Source organism: Periplaneta americana, chromosome 12, assembly GCF_040183065.1.
Source record: "Periplaneta americana isolate PAMFEO1 chromosome 12, P.americana_PAMFEO1_priV1, whole genome shotgun sequence".
NCBI lineage: Eukaryota > Metazoa > Arthropoda > Insecta > Blattodea > Blattidae > Periplaneta > Periplaneta americana.
This window is the reverse complement of record NC_091128.1, coordinates 151,185,618-151,203,743: the sequence shown is the minus strand read 5'-3', so window position 1 is coordinate 151,203,743 and position 18,126 is coordinate 151,185,618. Positions and strand designations below refer to the sequence as shown.

At 36.1% G+C, this 18,126-nt stretch overlaps 1 protein-coding gene and 1 long non-coding RNA gene across 10 annotated transcripts in view; one reads left to right on the top strand and one right to left on the bottom strand.

Moving 5' to 3' along the window:
• Positions 1-18,126, bottom strand: part of Ndae1 (Na[+]-driven anion exchanger 1) — a 704,613-nt gene that overhangs the window by 552,906 nt on the left and 133,581 nt on the right. The gene's annotated exons all lie outside the window — the stretch shown is intronic.
• The window catches only part of LOC138710089 (uncharacterized), a 68,885-nt gene continuing 62,549 nt past the window's right edge, over positions 11,791-18,126 (top strand). The window contains exon 1 of the long non-coding RNA XR_011335056.1: positions 11,791-11,851. This is a non-coding gene — a long non-coding RNA (uncharacterized lncRNA). The remainder of the gene's footprint in view (positions 11,852-18,126) is intronic.

Genomic DNA, 18,126 nt, shown 5'->3' with positions numbered 1-18,126 from the left:
TCCCTCTGAATTTTTTTATGCCAAATACTTTTTCTTGAACCTATCCATCCACCTTCAGTTTTTGAGAGTCAACGCGAAAACGCAAGTAACAATGTCAGGACGATCAGTGGGTTTTTCATGTTGGAGTAAAGCAATAGCTATTTCAGGTTATTGTGGATTGTAGGCGAAAGTTAAAAAAGTCAGGTTTTTTCTTCTTCCTAATAATAATCATACCATCTTGGTATAGCTGCTAGATGTAGAGCTTGAAAGGTAAGCGGTAAAATCGTTTATCCTGCTTAGAGATCTTGCTGAAATGATCGGGAGACTACAAAATTTTGTAGGCCTCTTATTATATCAGCAAGTAATACTTTTTGGTCTTTCCTCAGGAACTGTAATTTTTGCGCTCTCTCGAGCCAATACTGAAAAGAATGACGCATATAAATATCTACACCAGAACACCTTAAATACATGAAAAAGACCCAACCCCACTTGATTAATAACTGTAAAAATATTTGATTTTTTAATAACAATATTATTATCTTACGTAAAGTTTTGTAATTTTATAAACTCAGTAAATTATAGAACTGAAGATCTAATTTAAATATTCTCTACATCTACTTATATAACCTCAAATCGTTTCACTTTCATTTCATCAATATAGCATTAATATTATGTATAATTAATGAAAAATAGTCACATCATGGCATTAACTATAATAATAGTATCATTTCTAATGGTAACAATGTCATCAAATCACCTCAAGGTTTGTAGATTTTAATATCCAATACACAGCTGTACTCAGAAAATTACACACCACAGAATGAGACCTGTAAATTATTTTTAGTAAGTCTTGAAGAGTTTAACAACCAATTGAATGTTAGCAATCCACTCGTGTAATAGCCTATTGTTTATTGTAGTGTGTGTTTTGTTTTATTCTGAAATGCAATTAAGTCTCAAAACTGACGAAAAATGGATTTTGAAAAATAGGAAAATTATTTAGGAAAACTAACGCTTCACTGAAAGTTACTATTTTTCTGAAAATCCATTTTTAGTAAGTCTTGTAGTTTTCAGTAACCAATTGAATTTGAGCTCTAAATACGTCAGCAATCCTGCAGGTCGTAGTCTTCGTGTGATATTATTTATTGTAGTGTGTTTGTGTTTTGTTTTATTCTGAAACGCCATTATTTCTCAAAACTGACGACAGATGGATTTTGGAAAACAGAAAAATGATGTAGGAAAATTGACATTTCACTGAAAACTACTATTTTTCTGAAAAACGTTGGGTTCCAAGCTTCAAAATGAGGGGTCATTTATTAAAATCCCTTCAGCCGTTTTCCCGTAATTTCCATTGCCAGTTGAAAATTATATATATATATATATATATATATATATATATATATATATATATATATATATATATATATAGATGGTATTGTTACTTCGGAACTGTTATCTAGAAACCTCCCGGGCTGCGACTTTGAGATGGCTGCTCTATACGCTTGTCTTTTAATACGTAGTACCTACTACTTATACTCTTGTAATATAATCCCCACCACTGAAATTTCTCCGTTGTAACATTTAACGACCACTCCAATTCGTCGATCCCCTCAGAGAACAGTAATCTTTCTCTGGAACTGATTTAATCACCCATAAAACACGTGTAAATAATTTCATTTAAGCGGCACCTTCCAAATAGCCTTTATATGTCGAAATCTTCTCGACAGTTGGCCATAAACTACTTCCGAAATTGTATTCCGTCTTCCATGACTAAATCCTATGAAAACTCATAGGACCACCCATAGAATTGTGCCCCCTCCCCTACAAATAAATGTCAGAGCTCTCCCTTCCGCCAATATTTTAATAAATGTTGATATTCTATAATATTTAAACACAGTACTAAGACAACAAGCTGAGGAAATTGTATGTATGTATTTATTCACACTGCAATGGATATATACCCGGTGGCAGTGATAACTAATTACACTCAATAATGACAATAATAAACCTGTTAATTAAAAATACACTTAATAATACCAATAATTAATACAAATAATTAATACTAACAATAATTTATAATAATAATAATAATAATAATAATAATAATAATAATAATAATAATAATAATAGGGAATATCCTAAATTAAATGAAGCACGAGCACTTAAAATAACATTTAAAATAAATCTAATTTGTATCTTAAATCTAAGTTCGAACTAAACCCACGAGTATGATATGTTCATATCTGCACAAGTACCTTTCCACATTACACTCATTTCGCTGTCAACTCACTCATTGCACTGGAACTACGACACATTTCACTGATTCTATCCTGATTTCACTAACACTTCAAAAACATTTCACTGTTCAAATACTTTGCATTGCCACTATAAACTATAAAGCTTCACTGACACAACACACATCACTGACACAACACACTTCACTGACACAACATAATTCTTCACTGATACAACACTTCAATAACAAAATATCATGTACATCCTTTACATACTGTGTATAATTACCGTCTATTAGTAAAGTCCTTAAGCCTATTTTTAAATACGTTTTTGGTTGTTGGTAAAGCCTTTAGTAAGTCTGCAGGTAAAGCATTCCAGTCCCTGATAGTATGATTGAGAAAAGAAAACTTTCCAGTGTCCGTCCTCTGTCTTCTTTCCCTCAATTTATATGAGTGGTCGTTCCTTGAAGAGTAATTTGGCGGTTGCAACCTATTTTTTATTTCTCTCCAGGCAGGCTCACCTCTGTATGTTTTGAACATTGCGCATAATGGAATTCGCGTTCTCCTGTCCTTGAGTGTGTCCCATTTTAATGGTGAATTTTTCCGATGACACTTGAGAGCCCGTGTTTGAATCTTTTCCAGTGTCTTAATATGTTCTATTCTGTAAGGATCCCAACATGTAGCACCATATTCCATTACTGGACGTACTAGTGATTTATACAATTACAATTACAATGTTGCCACGAAGCATTCTGTTAAAATTACACATTACTGAAAAAGTAATAGATAATTACTATACAGAGTGATTCAAAACCTCTGTGACAAACTCTGAGGGGTGATAGATCTAACAGTAAGAAACCCTTTTTGTTAAACAACCTACGTCTTTTGACGCGTCGTTTCGAAGTTACCGTTGAAAATGTTTTTGCGCGGGTGTGTGCCAATGTATGCGAATCTGTGCACCCCTGTTTGTTTGCTGAGATGTTTGTAAGAGACGAGAAGGGTTGTTGTTGTTGTTTGGTTACGTTTAATGTTCAATACCTTTTCCTTTCAGGTCAGTCTAATCGTCCACACCTGTGGAGTAACGGTCAGCGCGTCTGGCCGCGAAACCAGGTGGCTCGGGTTCGAATCCCGGTCGGGGCAAGTTACCTGGTTGAGGTTATTTCCGGAGTTTTCTCTCAACCCAATAGCAAATGCTGGGTAACTTTCGGTGTTGGACCCCGAACTCATTTCACCGGCATTATCGCCTTCATCTCATTCAAAAGCTAAATAACCTGAGATGTTGATACAGTGTCGTAAAATAAGCCAATAAAATAAAAAAAATCAGTCTAATCATCAATTGGGAATGAATGTCTACACTTTTTCCGAGTTAGCCGACATGGTAATGTGGTATGGGGAGGCTTGCGGAAACGGAAGAAGAGCTCTCCGCATGTACCAACAACGGTTTCAAAACAGAAATCACCCTCACCACACAATGTTTGCTCGACTTTATCAGCGCCTTCGAGACGATGGGTCTCTTCGTCCCTGGCGCATTGGTGGAAGACCGCTCTGTACTTCATTATTATTATTATTATTATTATTATTATTATTATTATTATTATTATTATTATTCATCTTGATTACACAACTTTTAACACTGTATCACTTCGGTATATGTATGATAAGAACTTTCTTGTGTTAAATTTTAACGTACCAGTACCTTATTAACATGTTTCGACCTATTTTCAGTCATCTTCAGAACTGGTCGTTGTTGGTCTTGGCGCCTCTTGTTTCCTGTGAGGGTGCGTTTGTAGTGTAGAGTCAAAGAGTGTATGTGTTTTGAAATTGAGTTGTGTGTTGAGAATATCGTTGGGGTGTGTTTTCGTGTGTCTGTATATTTCATATTGTTCTAGTGAGTTGAGTTTCTGGCTTTCTGGTTGGATGTGCAGTATTTCTATGTCTGTGTTGATGTCTCTGTAGGTGTGGTTGGCATTTGACGATATTCTCAACACACAACTCAATTTCAAAACACATACACTCTTTGACTCTACACTACGAACGCACCCTCACAGGAAACAAGAGGCGCCAAGACTAACAACGACCAGTTCTGAAGATGACCCAAAATAGGTCGAAACATGTTAACAAGGTACGTTAAAATTTAACACAAGAAAGTTCTTATCATACGAGTATACCGAATATTATTATTATTATTATTATTATTATTATTATTATTATTATTATTATTATTATCACATATTTTTATACATTATATATGTCTCGCTTATTACTGTTCACATTTTATTATACTTCTTTCTCTCTTTCTATATGTTATTATGTCTCATTTCTACTGCCTTGTTGTTTACGCTGTATTATGATTTACTTATTTACAAATGACTTTTAGAAAACTCGGAGGTTCAATGCCGCCCTCACATAAGCCCGCCATCGGTCCCTATCCTGAGCAAGATTAATCATATCTCACCTACCTCAAATCAATTTTAATATTATCCTCTCACCTACGTCTCGGCCACCCCAAAGATCTTTTTCCCCTCAGGTCTTCCAACTAGTCGACCTGGTTGGCGAGTTGGTATAGCGCTGCCCTTCTATGCCCAAGGTTGCGGGTTCGATCCCGGGCCAGGTCGATAGCATTTAAGTGTGCTTAAATGCGACAGGCTCATGTCAGTATATTTACTGGCATGTAAAAGAACTCCTGCGGGACAAAATTCAGGCACATCGGCGAAGCTGATATAACCTCTGCAGTTGCGAACGTCGTTAAATAAAACATAACATTAACAAATCTTCCAAGTAACATTCTATATGCATTTCATATATATGTACTACATGCCCTACCCATCTCAAGCATCTGGATTTAAAGTTCCTAATTATGTTAAGTGAAGAATACAATGCGTTTAGTTCTGCGTTCTGTAAAGATATGGCGAATATATTGAAAAAGCAGTCGTGGACAGCCGATAAGGTGTGATCCTCCAGCTTGGGGGTTGGCTGAAGGGCTAACAACCCATCACCGTAAGAAAAGAGCTTGTTACGAAGCCCCAACATAAGCAATATGCCATTAGAAAAGTTCAGGAAAAGAGAGAGGGTTTGGAATTGAATAGGTTACTTCAGCTGTTGTATTATGATTATCTCTTTCAATTTTTTTACTATATTTCTTGCATTTGTAGTGTTTTTGTGTAGCAGTTTTACTCCTGGTTGAGTGTTAGAGAAGGCCGTATGGTTTTAACTCTGCCAGGTTAAATAAGCAATTATACTGGGTGTTCAGTTCAAAGTGTGTCATGGCTCGCTGTATGCCGTCATGTGGCTAGTCGATGAGCCTAGAGAATTCAAATGTTATGTTTTATTTAACGACGCTCGCAACTGCAGAGGTTATATCAGCGTCGCCGGATGTGCCGGAATTTTGTCCCGCAGGAGTAAGAACTCCGGCCAGTAAATCTACTGACATAAGCCTGTCGCATGTAAGCACACTTAAATGCCATCGATCTGGCCCGGGATCGAACCCGCAACCTTGGGCATAGAAGGCCAGCGCTATACTAACTTGCCAACCAGGTCGACTAGAGAATTCAATCTTGCCACACTTCCGCAGAGGTGTATTACCTATGTGCCAGAGAAGTTGCCTGGCAAGTACGGCGTTCATTCTGAAGAGTACTTACCTATATGTACGGTGACGCCGGTAGTGGCAGGAATGTGAACAGTTTCGAAACATGTACTGAGTTTTTTCTTACTGTCGAGATATGGGGAGAGGGTTAAGACGATTACTTACGTATTTGTTGACATTAACTTCGACGGTCAACATGGACACGGAGCGTTTGATTTGTGTTGTGGAATGTTGCCGTAAGCAACCGATGATAACAAATACCCTTCGTACGACTTGCCCGCGTAAAACACAGTTCGAAAGAGGTTATGGTAGCACACAGACCGTACAGACCGGCATCTGTTGCTACGACGTTCAAGTTATACCGTACACGTTCTCAAGTTCAGATTGAACACCTTGATTAATAGGCAACTTCTCTGACATAAAAGCTGAAACTCGCTTCAAATCGCTGACTCATCAACAGTGACATCATGACACACTTTGGAATGAACACCCAGTAGTTACATCTGAAAATAATGTAGTTTTCCCCATTTTGGCATGTGACGTTTGTGTTATAGGGTACATTCTACACAAGTAAACAGCATCAGTAGAATCTGGAGACAGGGCAGAGTTATATGACGAATGTGATCAAATTTAGAACATAGTAAAAAGTTTTTTTTTTTCTGCGTAGAATTCCTTTCTGTGTAGCTAGAAATGAAAGTGGCTCAATTTAAAAAACGTGAGATAAGTTGTAAACCTTAACGGAGAACAGTCATCCATCCAGGCAGTGAAACAAGGAGCACTTCTTGAAAAAAAATCTGCTGCTCTACCGATGGTGTTAACCTACGGTACTCAATAACTGCGATCCGTTTTGGCCGGCGTCCACGATTGACTGTGCACAGCTGTTCAGCAGCTGCCAGCCAGTGGCACGCATTTCGAAATATTGATGAATCAATACACCAGCACTCCGAGGACTTCCTTCTGCATCCCTGACAGTGTATGCCTCGTGTCAACGTAACTAGCGACCAGACGAAATTGATGCAACTATTGGCAGACTTAATCGTGACTTGAACCAAATTTCTTCATGGACGAATAAGTTCGGACTTGGGTTAAATGCTAGTAAGTTACAAGCTATATTAATTGGACATAAGTGACTACTGAACACGATGAACAACAGACATATCCCAATTGAGGACTTCACCCGAATAACGGCGTATACCCTTATACGCCCGTTTTCCGACGATCAAGGGATTAGGTAGTTGAATGCGTATAGTGCACTGTAGTAAATTTTCGTAAGTTTAGCTTCAATACGTAACACAGGATACAATGTTACGTGTTTACGTTGAACGAGTGAACACACCTACTACAGCGGCAGGCACACTCACATGCTGTTCCAAGCCGTACTGTAGTAGGCTAATATTCGATGTTTAGGCCTACTTCAGGTTGTCAGTTGCAGCAGTGAATCATGACCGAAAATATGGGAAAAAAGAAGCTTTTGAACAAAACTAAATGGAAAACCGAAGAAAGGAAAATTAATAGAAACAGTGGCAAGTCATACACAACTTGTACAGGCAACGAAATGGAAAATAAGTTATTTAAACCGGTAAGAAGAAGATGTATGAAAATGTGTACACATGAAATTTCAAAGAACGATCAACTTTCTATTTTTAAACGCTTTGGAACATGGGTTCGAAATTAGAACAATATAATTTATTACTTCTTGCCTTGAAAGAGTGAATCTAAAATCTAAGAAACTTCAGTCTTTCAAGAATAGGGATAATGTGTGGAAATACAGTGTTTTCTGTAATGGGGATAAAAAAAATTGATGTGCGTCGAAACTTTCTATTGAGTCTATTGCAAATTTCAGAGAAACGATTAAACCAGTTCAGAATAAACTGGTTTCCGGTGACATCCTCAATGGTAAAACGGGTACACACTTAAATCGTCCTCATACAATCATGATGCAAAAGTATAAACAAGTGCAATATAGGACATCAGGGGTATTTTCAGCTTGAACCTCATAATCTACATAATTTGTTCCCTTCAGCATTTGAAAGATGGGCATAGAAGTGTCGCAGCTGAAACTTTTGATTCCAACACAAATTAAACCAGTGCCTTTGGAACCCTCCAAGGCGAAGGACTTAAGAGATCTCTTACAGTTTTCAGATGAAGATGGCCAAAGTTGGCTGAACTCAATGCTGAATAAAGCCAGGACATCATCACACAATGGTGAAGATGACTCTAGCAACAATAGTGATGATGCATAAAGAAGAAAAAGACATAAGAACAAGAAAACCATAAACTGAAAATGTAAAGTTATTTTATAGGCCTACTTGTGTAATTACTAAATAATTTTATTTAATATGTTATGGTAAATGTATATTTTATTTTGTTTAATTTATTTTATTTTACTTTTTTCAGACAAAATTATTAATAAAGTGCGAGATGTTCCCATATATAATTAATTTTCATTTGAAGTTAGACACCTAGAACATCAGAATAATTAAAAACAGTACTAAAACATATTGTCGCCGGAAAAAGGGCTTATACTGAGTTCCATATTATATTTATTTACTAATAGCAGAACGTACTATTTGCTGTTATGTTTCAATAATTTTGTTTTAAATACCCTCGAAAATATTTGACAGTAATGAAAAACTTTTTCGAAGCAACTATAATGAACGTGACAGCTTACAAACATTGAAATTAGTTTATATCAGAGCTACATTTTGCTGTATACGCCCTTATTCGGGTGATGTCCTCAATTATTACAGTAAACAATGCCACTATTCCGTACCATTCCGTCGTCAGAAACCTTGGCGTTTACTTAGACGAAAATTTAAATTGGGAATGCCAAATAAAGGAAATATCCAAGAGAGTATGCTATACCATGCATTCTCTTAACCCGTTCAGAAACTTCCTCCCGCCAAAATTAAAACAGACTTTAGTGCAAACCCTCGTATTACCATTGTTTGACTATTGCGACATAATACTTACAGATTTGACAACTGAACTTTCGAACAAGCTACAGCGTGTGCACAATATGTGTGTCAGATTTATCAGCAATGCTCGCAAATTTGACCACATTACACCTTCGTTCAAATATCTATCCTGGCTGCGACTCAGTAACCGTAGATCACTTCATTCGCTCTCTCTTCTGTTTCGAGTTCTCCACACTTCTATTCCAAATTATCTTCGTTCCCGGTTTAACTACTTATCCTGCAATCACAATCTAAACACCAGGTCACAAGAGAGCCAGATCCTAGCAATTCCTCCCCATATAACATCCCACTATTCATCCTCTTTCACTGTCTCCGTCCCTCGTGAATGGAATTCTCTACCTCAGAAGATTAAGGGCTGCCAGACAATAACTACTTTCAAGACAAAGCTAAAAAATTTCTTACTGACGCAGACAAATTGAAGTTGTAATTATAATCATAATCGAGTTTAATGATTTAATTATATTTAAGTATGATTATTATTATTATTATTAATGTTATTATTAGTACATAATTATTTCATTGGAGTGTTGGGAAGGTAAAAGAATTGTTATGTATTGTATTGTATTGTATTGTATTGTATTGTATTGTATTGTATTTTATTGCATTGGATTGTATTAATTATGTTTTGCTCCTTAGCAATATAGTAATTTTGTATTTTTGTATCGCACTGGTTGAGTGGAAGAGAAGGCCGAATGATCTTAAATCTGCCTGTTAAAATAAACCATTATTATTATTATTATTATTATTATTATTATTATTATTATTATTATTATTATTATTATTATTATCAAAGAGGCTACATTACAAAGCGTTTACGTTAGGACTGCCGTTTTCAAACAAGGGGCTATTGTTAGCCATCACTTTCATTACGGAAAACGACGGACAACTGAGAAGTAAGAGAACTAGACGCTATGACAGAATGATAATATGTTCTTTGCACAACTCGGGTTAGAGAAGACCGACACGTTACAACGCACGACTGTATAGCTGATATAATGTCAACTGTGTTTATTCATTTTTTATTCGACCATACTACAGAGCGATCCAAAAGTCGCGCACATCTTAATACGTTCACATATATTTTTCGACACAACAGTTGATTCACATAATGTAACTTCAATTTTAAATAATTCTTTTCTCAACGACAAGAAATGAACGGCTGAGTGGCTGGCTTCAGCAGGATTCAGCTACAGTTCACACCGCTGCGAATTCAATGCATGACTTGCGAAGTGTGTTTGGTGACAGAATAATTAGTCGAGGATTGCGGCCACCTCGTTCCCCTAACCTATCTCCATGCGATTTTTATTTATGGGGGACGTTAAAGAATAAAGTGTACGCATCAAATCCGCACACGTTACAAGAATTGAAGGACACTATCACAAGAGAAATACAGGCAATCATTCAACATGAACTTTTGCGAGTGAACCAGAATTGTTTTCGGAGATATAGGGAATATGTTCGAGTTGAAGGTCATCACTTTCAACATATGTTGTGATGCAAGTAATCCTAATCTGTGTATCTCGAAAATGTGACGTGATAGAAAGAAACTGATTTTTCCACTAAATTCAGCATCACAAAATTAGGTAAATTCACCCATTTACACACCAAATACAAGAAAAAAAGTTTCAATTTGTCCATTAGTGATATAACTACTATATATCATTAATGCAGTATTAAAATGCTTCAGTGGAGTATAAATACGTAACGTTCGATTCAATGCACAGTATATTCAATGATAATACAACTAAATAATTCACTAATGCAGTATTAAAATGCTTCAACGGATTATAGACACATCCCTCACACTGCTCTAGTCTAGACTGATAGACTAATATTCTCTCGCGACTGTACAGTGTATGACGTAACGGATGGTTCACGAAGACGCCGCGGATAACGTGAGCTGAAACGGGTTGTACACAAAATGAGAATGCACAATACTGGGTGTTCATTTCAAAGTGTGTCATGACGTCACTGTTATTAGGTCACCGATTTGAAGCGAGTTTCAGCTTATATGTCAGAGAAGTTGCCTATTATTTAAGGCGTTCTTCAATTTGAACTTGAGAACGTGTACGGTATAACTTGAACGTCTTAGCAACAGATGGCGGTCTGTACGGTCTGTGTGCTACCATAACCTCTTTCGAGCTGTGTTTTGCGTCGGCAAGTCGTACGCAGGGTATTTGTTATCATCGGTTGCGTACGGTAACATTCCACAACACAAATCAAACGCTCCGTGTCCATGTTGACCGTCGAAGTTAATGTCAACAAATACGTAAGTAATCGTCTTAACCCTCTCCCCGTATCCCGACAGTACGTATTTCCAAACAGTTCACATTCCTGCCAATACTGGCGTTACCGTACGTATAGGTACGTACTTTTCAGAATGAACGCCGTACTTGCTAGGCAACTTCTCTGCCTCATAGGTTATACACCTCTGCGGAAGTGTAGGAAGATTGAATTCTCTAGGCTCATCGGCTAGCCACATGACGGCATACAGCAAGCCATGACACACTTTGAACTGAACACCCAGTAGTTGTTGACATTCGTTGTTTTTATTATAATAATGTTACGGGGTGATTTTACTTTATATCAATTAAAACATTTAATAGAAAAACAATAACTAATGTTCGAGTTGCACTAAAAAGTTCTGAATGAATTATTATTCGTGTCTACAGATTTTTTAACCATGCGGTAAGATTTAATATCGCTGATTTTTCGGAACTGTTATTACCTAGACAGGCGTTGGATGAAATGAAAATTAATTACCAAACGTGGGAGATATTAAATCTCAACACAGGCTTGGAAGAGTGGAATTCTTGCAACAGAATTTACAGCATGAATGTTATTTAGCGTCTGAAGGCCTGACAGAGTTTGTAGTAATGTGTACGACCTTCTCACTCAATCTGTCTTCCTTCAGTCAGGCATGCGCGTGGGTGTCACATTTTTTAAAAATATAAATTTAAAATTAACTTGAGCGTTACATTGGGCGTGACCTTCTCATTCTTCCTTCACTTCAGCACGACTTCACAATGTTACGTCGCGGTGCATTGAGATGGTTCAAAGAGCAAAGCAGCTGAAGGCATGTCAGTCTATTTCAAATGAAAGGAAACATTAAATGAATGGTTAAATGTTGCACAGTGCCAGCTAAACCTTGGTAACACTACGTATTTCCGAATATGTACGTAATAGTTATTATTATTATTATTATTATTATTATTATTATTATTATTATTATTATTATCAAGAAAAATGGGAGTATGAGGTTACAGTACATCAGTTATTCATAGATTTCAAAAAGGCATATGACTCTGTTAAGAGGGAAGTTTTATATAATATTCTTATAGAAGTTGGTATTCCGAAGAGACTAGTTCGATTAATTAAAATGTATCTCAGTGAAACGTACAGTAGAGTCCGTATAGGCCAGCTTCTGTCAGACGCTTTTCCAATTCACTGCGGGTTAAAGCAAGTTCGGACTAACTGTGGTCCTCGAGGTCTGTCTTTGTGGTCCTTCAAAAAAGACAGAAGGAAAAATAAAATTCAAACGAATTGCGTATTACATTATAGCTTAAAATCTCAGAGATTGGAAATGACACATGGCAATCGCTTTCACTTTTTCTCCCAATACTGACGTTTTATGAAATTTATTACCCTACCCGTCTATCGACTTCACACTCTACTCTCAGCAACAAAAAAGGGATTTAAAGCACTATGAACGTGGTGTTTCTCGCCATCTTTTCCCTACACTTCTGGTGCTGCACCTGTAACCCAGCCAGGGACCACCCGAATTCATTACAGAGGACAAAAGTACCGAACCTTTTCATGTATTCATGACTTTAAATCTTCCTTACGTGGTACACGCTAGTAGTTGTCTATGTCTCTGTTAAATAGTGCCCATTATACATAATGAAAAAAAGGCTTCGATCTGGAGCTTTGGAAAGAAAGGAACGTGATGATACACTTCATTTAGGCTCTGCTAATAGTTCAGAAGCTGTGTGTGAAGATATTAATATCAATGATTCTAGTGCCACTAAAGAAATATCTAGTCACTCAAATATAGGCCTAGAACAACTGTGTAAGAATCGACAGGCTCATTCATCTCATTAATGTACCAATATTTATTATTTTTTTTAGTTAGTAAGTTAAATATATATTATTATTATGTACTGAAGTACATATATTTCCATGCAGATATTCTGCGTCATCATACGATGAAAGAGTAATGGAACGGAGAAAAATTCTCTCCGGCGCCGGGATTTGAACCCGGGTTTTCAGCTCAACGTGCTGACGCTTTATCCACTAAGCCACACTGGATTCCACCCCGGCGTCGAAAGAATCGTCTCAGTTTTAAGTTCCAACTCTTGGGTTCCCTCCATGGAAATGGAGAAATTTAGATTTTTCTTCATTAAGACGCCTTTGACCACGAAAAAATATTTTTAAAATATATGATTAGATTCCGCATTGAAAGTACAAATAAACACATATTTTTTACTGTTGTACCGTTGATAAGAAAGTATTGAAAATATCAAATAAAGAAAATAAATAGTACGCGCGTGAACTAACCAGCTGACTGTGAGGCGGGAGGTAGCCGAGACAAGCAAGGCCAGGAGACATAAACACGTGATGTTTCGTCTAGTAGCGCATAGCTGGGCTACCTTTATCAAAAGTTTTCATAAACACAGGAGTAAAATGACGCCCAACGCTCGCTTATCGTCAGCTCTCGGCCAGTGCGTGCGGTACTGCGCCGTTCAAGTCTAGGCGTGTGAAAATAATTTATTTAATACCCTCGAAACTTATTGCCGAGCCACTAAGCAAACAATGCCGAAGTCCCTCTTAATAATGCAAAGTTTTTTTTTCTCAATATTTTTTTAATTTTTACAAATTGGCAAAAAGCCTAAAAGTAAGTAAAATCAGATTAGCTGTCTCTCTGTATACAATAAAAATAAAGATTACTTCTTAACATAAACTACCAAATGTCAGCTTCAAAATGAGCTCTCGTTCAATGTTCTGCAGTAAATGGTTCCAGACTTCTGAGCGCTGAAAGAGGCTTGTTTTTATAAAATACGCTATATTTGTCGCTCAATAACACGAAAACCGTTTGACTTTCGATAGTATATTTTTGAAAATGCATTGTCCTGAGCACCTTGCATAAATAGGGAAAAAAATTGGAGTATTAAAAAAATGCGAGTTTTTTACTGATCGATTTCATATGGAATAGCCCCTATGTCTTATTCTGGAATTTATTTCAGTCTCCGATACCTTCAGTCTTCAGAGTAACACTATATACGAATACATAGAGCACTCAAAATATTTATTCTGTGCTATAATTTCTGTTCAGAAGGCGGAATGTAGCTATACGTACGTATATCTTGGAACAGCACAAGAAGTTATGAGTGCTTTTATAAGATATACGTAACGTAGTACGTTTAGTTCTCTGGCATGTATATTCCTACTCCCAGAAGGAATATCGATAACAGGTATTTTTTTGCATCCTAAGTTGGGAAGTTTGCTAAAGAACTCCCATTCCACGTAGTTAGAAAGTTAAGAGTAAGATAATCACTGTCAAGAAGTGGAGCCTAAGGCTTCCTCCTATGCATGCTGAGCGAATCAACTTAAAATAACGAACATATAGGTATTTCAGAATCAGTGGCGGCTCGTGATAAAATATTATGTGTGTTCTCAATTTTGTGTTCCAAAATCGAAGAGAGTTTGAAATCGTACGTTTAGCCTAATATGAAATGTCATGATTCCAATGTTTCACTACCGAAAAAACTGTATATAAATTCAAAACAACACGTAATAATAATAATAATAATAATAATAATAATAATAATAATAATAATAATAATAATAATGAAACCCAGTCTTTTTATTTCCAATTTTTCCTCGTAAGCCAGTTTACCCAGTTCTTTACTGTTCAAAATTGCTTAACAGAGTTCACTGTTTACGTTTGTTAAAAATTAATACATACCACAGTGCCGTTATTTTCAAAAGCGTGTGTTCAGTAATATATTTTGATTCACAACACACTGATACACTATAGCCTATACCAGTACTGTAATTCCATTCGCATAGATTGATTACTATAAATACATGCCAGCAAATATTATTCTTAAATAATATACACCACCATACAGATATTTAAATTCATACCACCATCGCATTCAGCCAGCACGTCTTTGAAAGCCAAATTAAGCTATTATAGTGACACTGTAGTATAGTAATTCACAAACAACACTCTCGTAGCAGCACTGCTCACACATCCACATAAGAAAAGAAATTTACATTCACTTCTCTTTCTCTTCGAAATCTTGAACTCTTCTATTCCTTCGTATCTGTCGTCTCGCTTCACTTACCTTTCTTCCCACCACAATCTGAACACACGCTCTCGCCATGAAACAATACTAACAATACCATCCCATCGCACCTCCTCATACTCATCCTCTTTCACAATAGCCCTGCCAAGACGCTGGAATTCGTTACCTGCTAGCATCAGGGACTGTCGAAATAAAATTCAATTCAAACGCAAACTTACTAGGCACTTGGTCAGTAATTGAGACTCGTTCAGACATGGTTTCTTGTAAATAGTTCTTTTAATCTACCACAAAATATCTCAATATCCGGTAATTTCATCACTATAGAATTTTGTTATTCTAGGTTTAATTTGTAATTTAGTAAATACAAAAATATTCTTTGTTCTTAACTTCTATGATAAAATGTCTAGCTTTCATTAATCAGGTATTCTTGTCGTAGTTTAATTTTTATTGTAATTGTAATTGTAAATTTAATATTAATTGTAATCTTATTGTTCATGTTATAGTTGTAATCCCCTGGTAGAGGGGCAGAGATGGCCTGACGGTCTTATCTCTACCAGGTTAAATAAATAAATCTAAATCTAAATCTAAAAATAAAGTAAACGTTCCGACAGTGAGATGCTGACAACTACAGACTAAAATACAAACTATTAAATTTCCTCCTCGATATATAGCACGTGAACGATAGGCATCGATGCACCTGACATCTGTAGGATAGATTCACTGTTCACTTAACGCTTTGTGCTCTTGATGAGTTATAAGCGGCCAGCTAAAGACAATTTTCTCCCGCGCATGCGTGAAATTCCTGCAACCTTCTTGAAAAGAGCACAGCTTGTGCGTGAACGGATGTTGCCAAGTTTACATAAGAAGTTTATGCAAGATGCGGGAAGTTTAAAATACTCGATTCTGATATTATACATCCCCATTACGTCAATACGGTATTAAATAATAAAACTAGCCGTGCATTAATGGAAACAAGGTGTTCACGTGCTCTTGTGCTCTTATTGACGCACCGCCACTGTTCAGAATATATGCGATGCAATCAAACAAACGCATAAACTGTGTGGGAGTGGATGTCTGACTTGGAGGAAAAGGTGAACAGAAGCTACAATCGATGCAAATGCGGTTCTTCAGGTCTGTAAAATGACGTGTTAGTAAACATAGCATTAGGAACGAGGATGTCAGATAAGAAATGACAAGGTGACAGAATATAAATAAGTAACAATGGCTCAAACACGAGGAAAGGAGGTAGAGGAAAACTCTCTACAATACAAATCTGCTGCGAAACGAGATTCTGGCTGCCCTCTTAAGGGGAGAGGATGATATTTTTTAAAACTTTTTTCCTACTTGGTGTAAAATATTAATTTTTTGCATGAAAAGAGCTCATAGCTGTGGAAACTCAACCAAATAAAAATATTTTGAAAAACAAATTATTTGGGGTCCCAAATTTGAAAAAAAAAATACCCAATGCAGGATTGTACTAAAACCGATATATCTAAACCGTTTTTAAAGATAGATTCAAACTTTTTGTTGCAATATATTTGCAAAATCATGTTCTACAAACTGTTGTAACAGAATTTTAATGTTAATCCCTACGTTTTTAAAATAAACAATTACAATTCAATAACAATTTTCTGATTTCCTTTCTTGCAAACAAACGGACGTATTTTTAAAACGAAATCAATTAACAAAATTCTGTTACAGTCTAAAGAATGTGTGTTCTAAATTTCATGCATGTATCTTTAATAGTTCAGAAATTATATCCATTTTTGTCTGGCAATGTAGCAAAAACAATGAAGTTACTGGAAACCGATAAAAAGCGGGCGTGTGATTTAAAAATCCATAGCGCAGGAAGTTTAAAAATGACGTCTCAGCATCCCATAAGGGCACAAATACCCACAAAATGTTATGTAATGCATTCCACACATATCAAAGGGTATTTTAAAGAAAAAGTTTTTTTAAATTTAATTTACCGGAAACAACAATAAAAGTGGGCGAGTGATTTAAAAATCCATAACGCAGAATGTTTAAAAATGGCGACTCAGCATCCGATAAGGGCACAAATACCAACAAAATGTTATGCAACACATTCCACACATATCAAAGGATATTTAAGGAAAAAAGTTTTTTTATGAAAATTTAATTTACGGGAAACAACAATAAAAACGGGCGTATGATTTAAAAATCCATAACGCAGTAAGTTTAAAAATGACGTCTCAACATCCGATAAGGGCACAAATACCCACAAAATGTTATGCAATGCATTCCACACATATCAAAGGGTATTTTAAAGAAAAAAGATTTTTTTTAATTTAATTTACCGGAAACAACAATAAAAGTGGGCGAGTGGTTTAAAAATCCATAACGCAGGAAGTTTAAAAATGGCGACTCAACATCCGATAAAGGCACAAATACACACAAAAGTTATGCAACGCATTCCACACATATCAAAGGGTATTTTAAAGAAAAAAGTTTTTTTATGAAAATTTAATTTACGGGAAACAACAATAAAAACGGGCGTATGATTTAAAAATTCATAACGCAGTAAGTTTAAAAATGACGTCTCAACATCCGATAACGGCACAAATACCCACAAAATGTTATGCAATGCATTCCACACGTATCAAAGGGTATTTTAAAGAAAAAAATTTTTTTAACTTAATTTACGGGAAACAACAATAAAAGTGGGCGAGTGGTTTAAAAATCCATAACGCAGGAAGTTTAAAAATGGCGACTCAACATCCGATAAAGGCACAATACCCACAAAATGTTATTCTATGCATTCCAAACATATCACAGGGTATTTTAAAGATTTTTTTTTTTTTTTTGTTGAAGATTTACTCATTTTTCACCAAAAAATACCGTTCTCTGCCCTTAACATGTGGATTATGAATAAACCAAAACGAGCCATAGGCCTAACCACAGAATTTGAAAAGAAGAAGAATAAAGTAGTTTAGTAACAAGGAATTCGCTTAAATATTCATAGATTTCGTAATATTGAAGACAATACTTTCCTCTTCTAGTAATCTCGGTACATACATCCATTA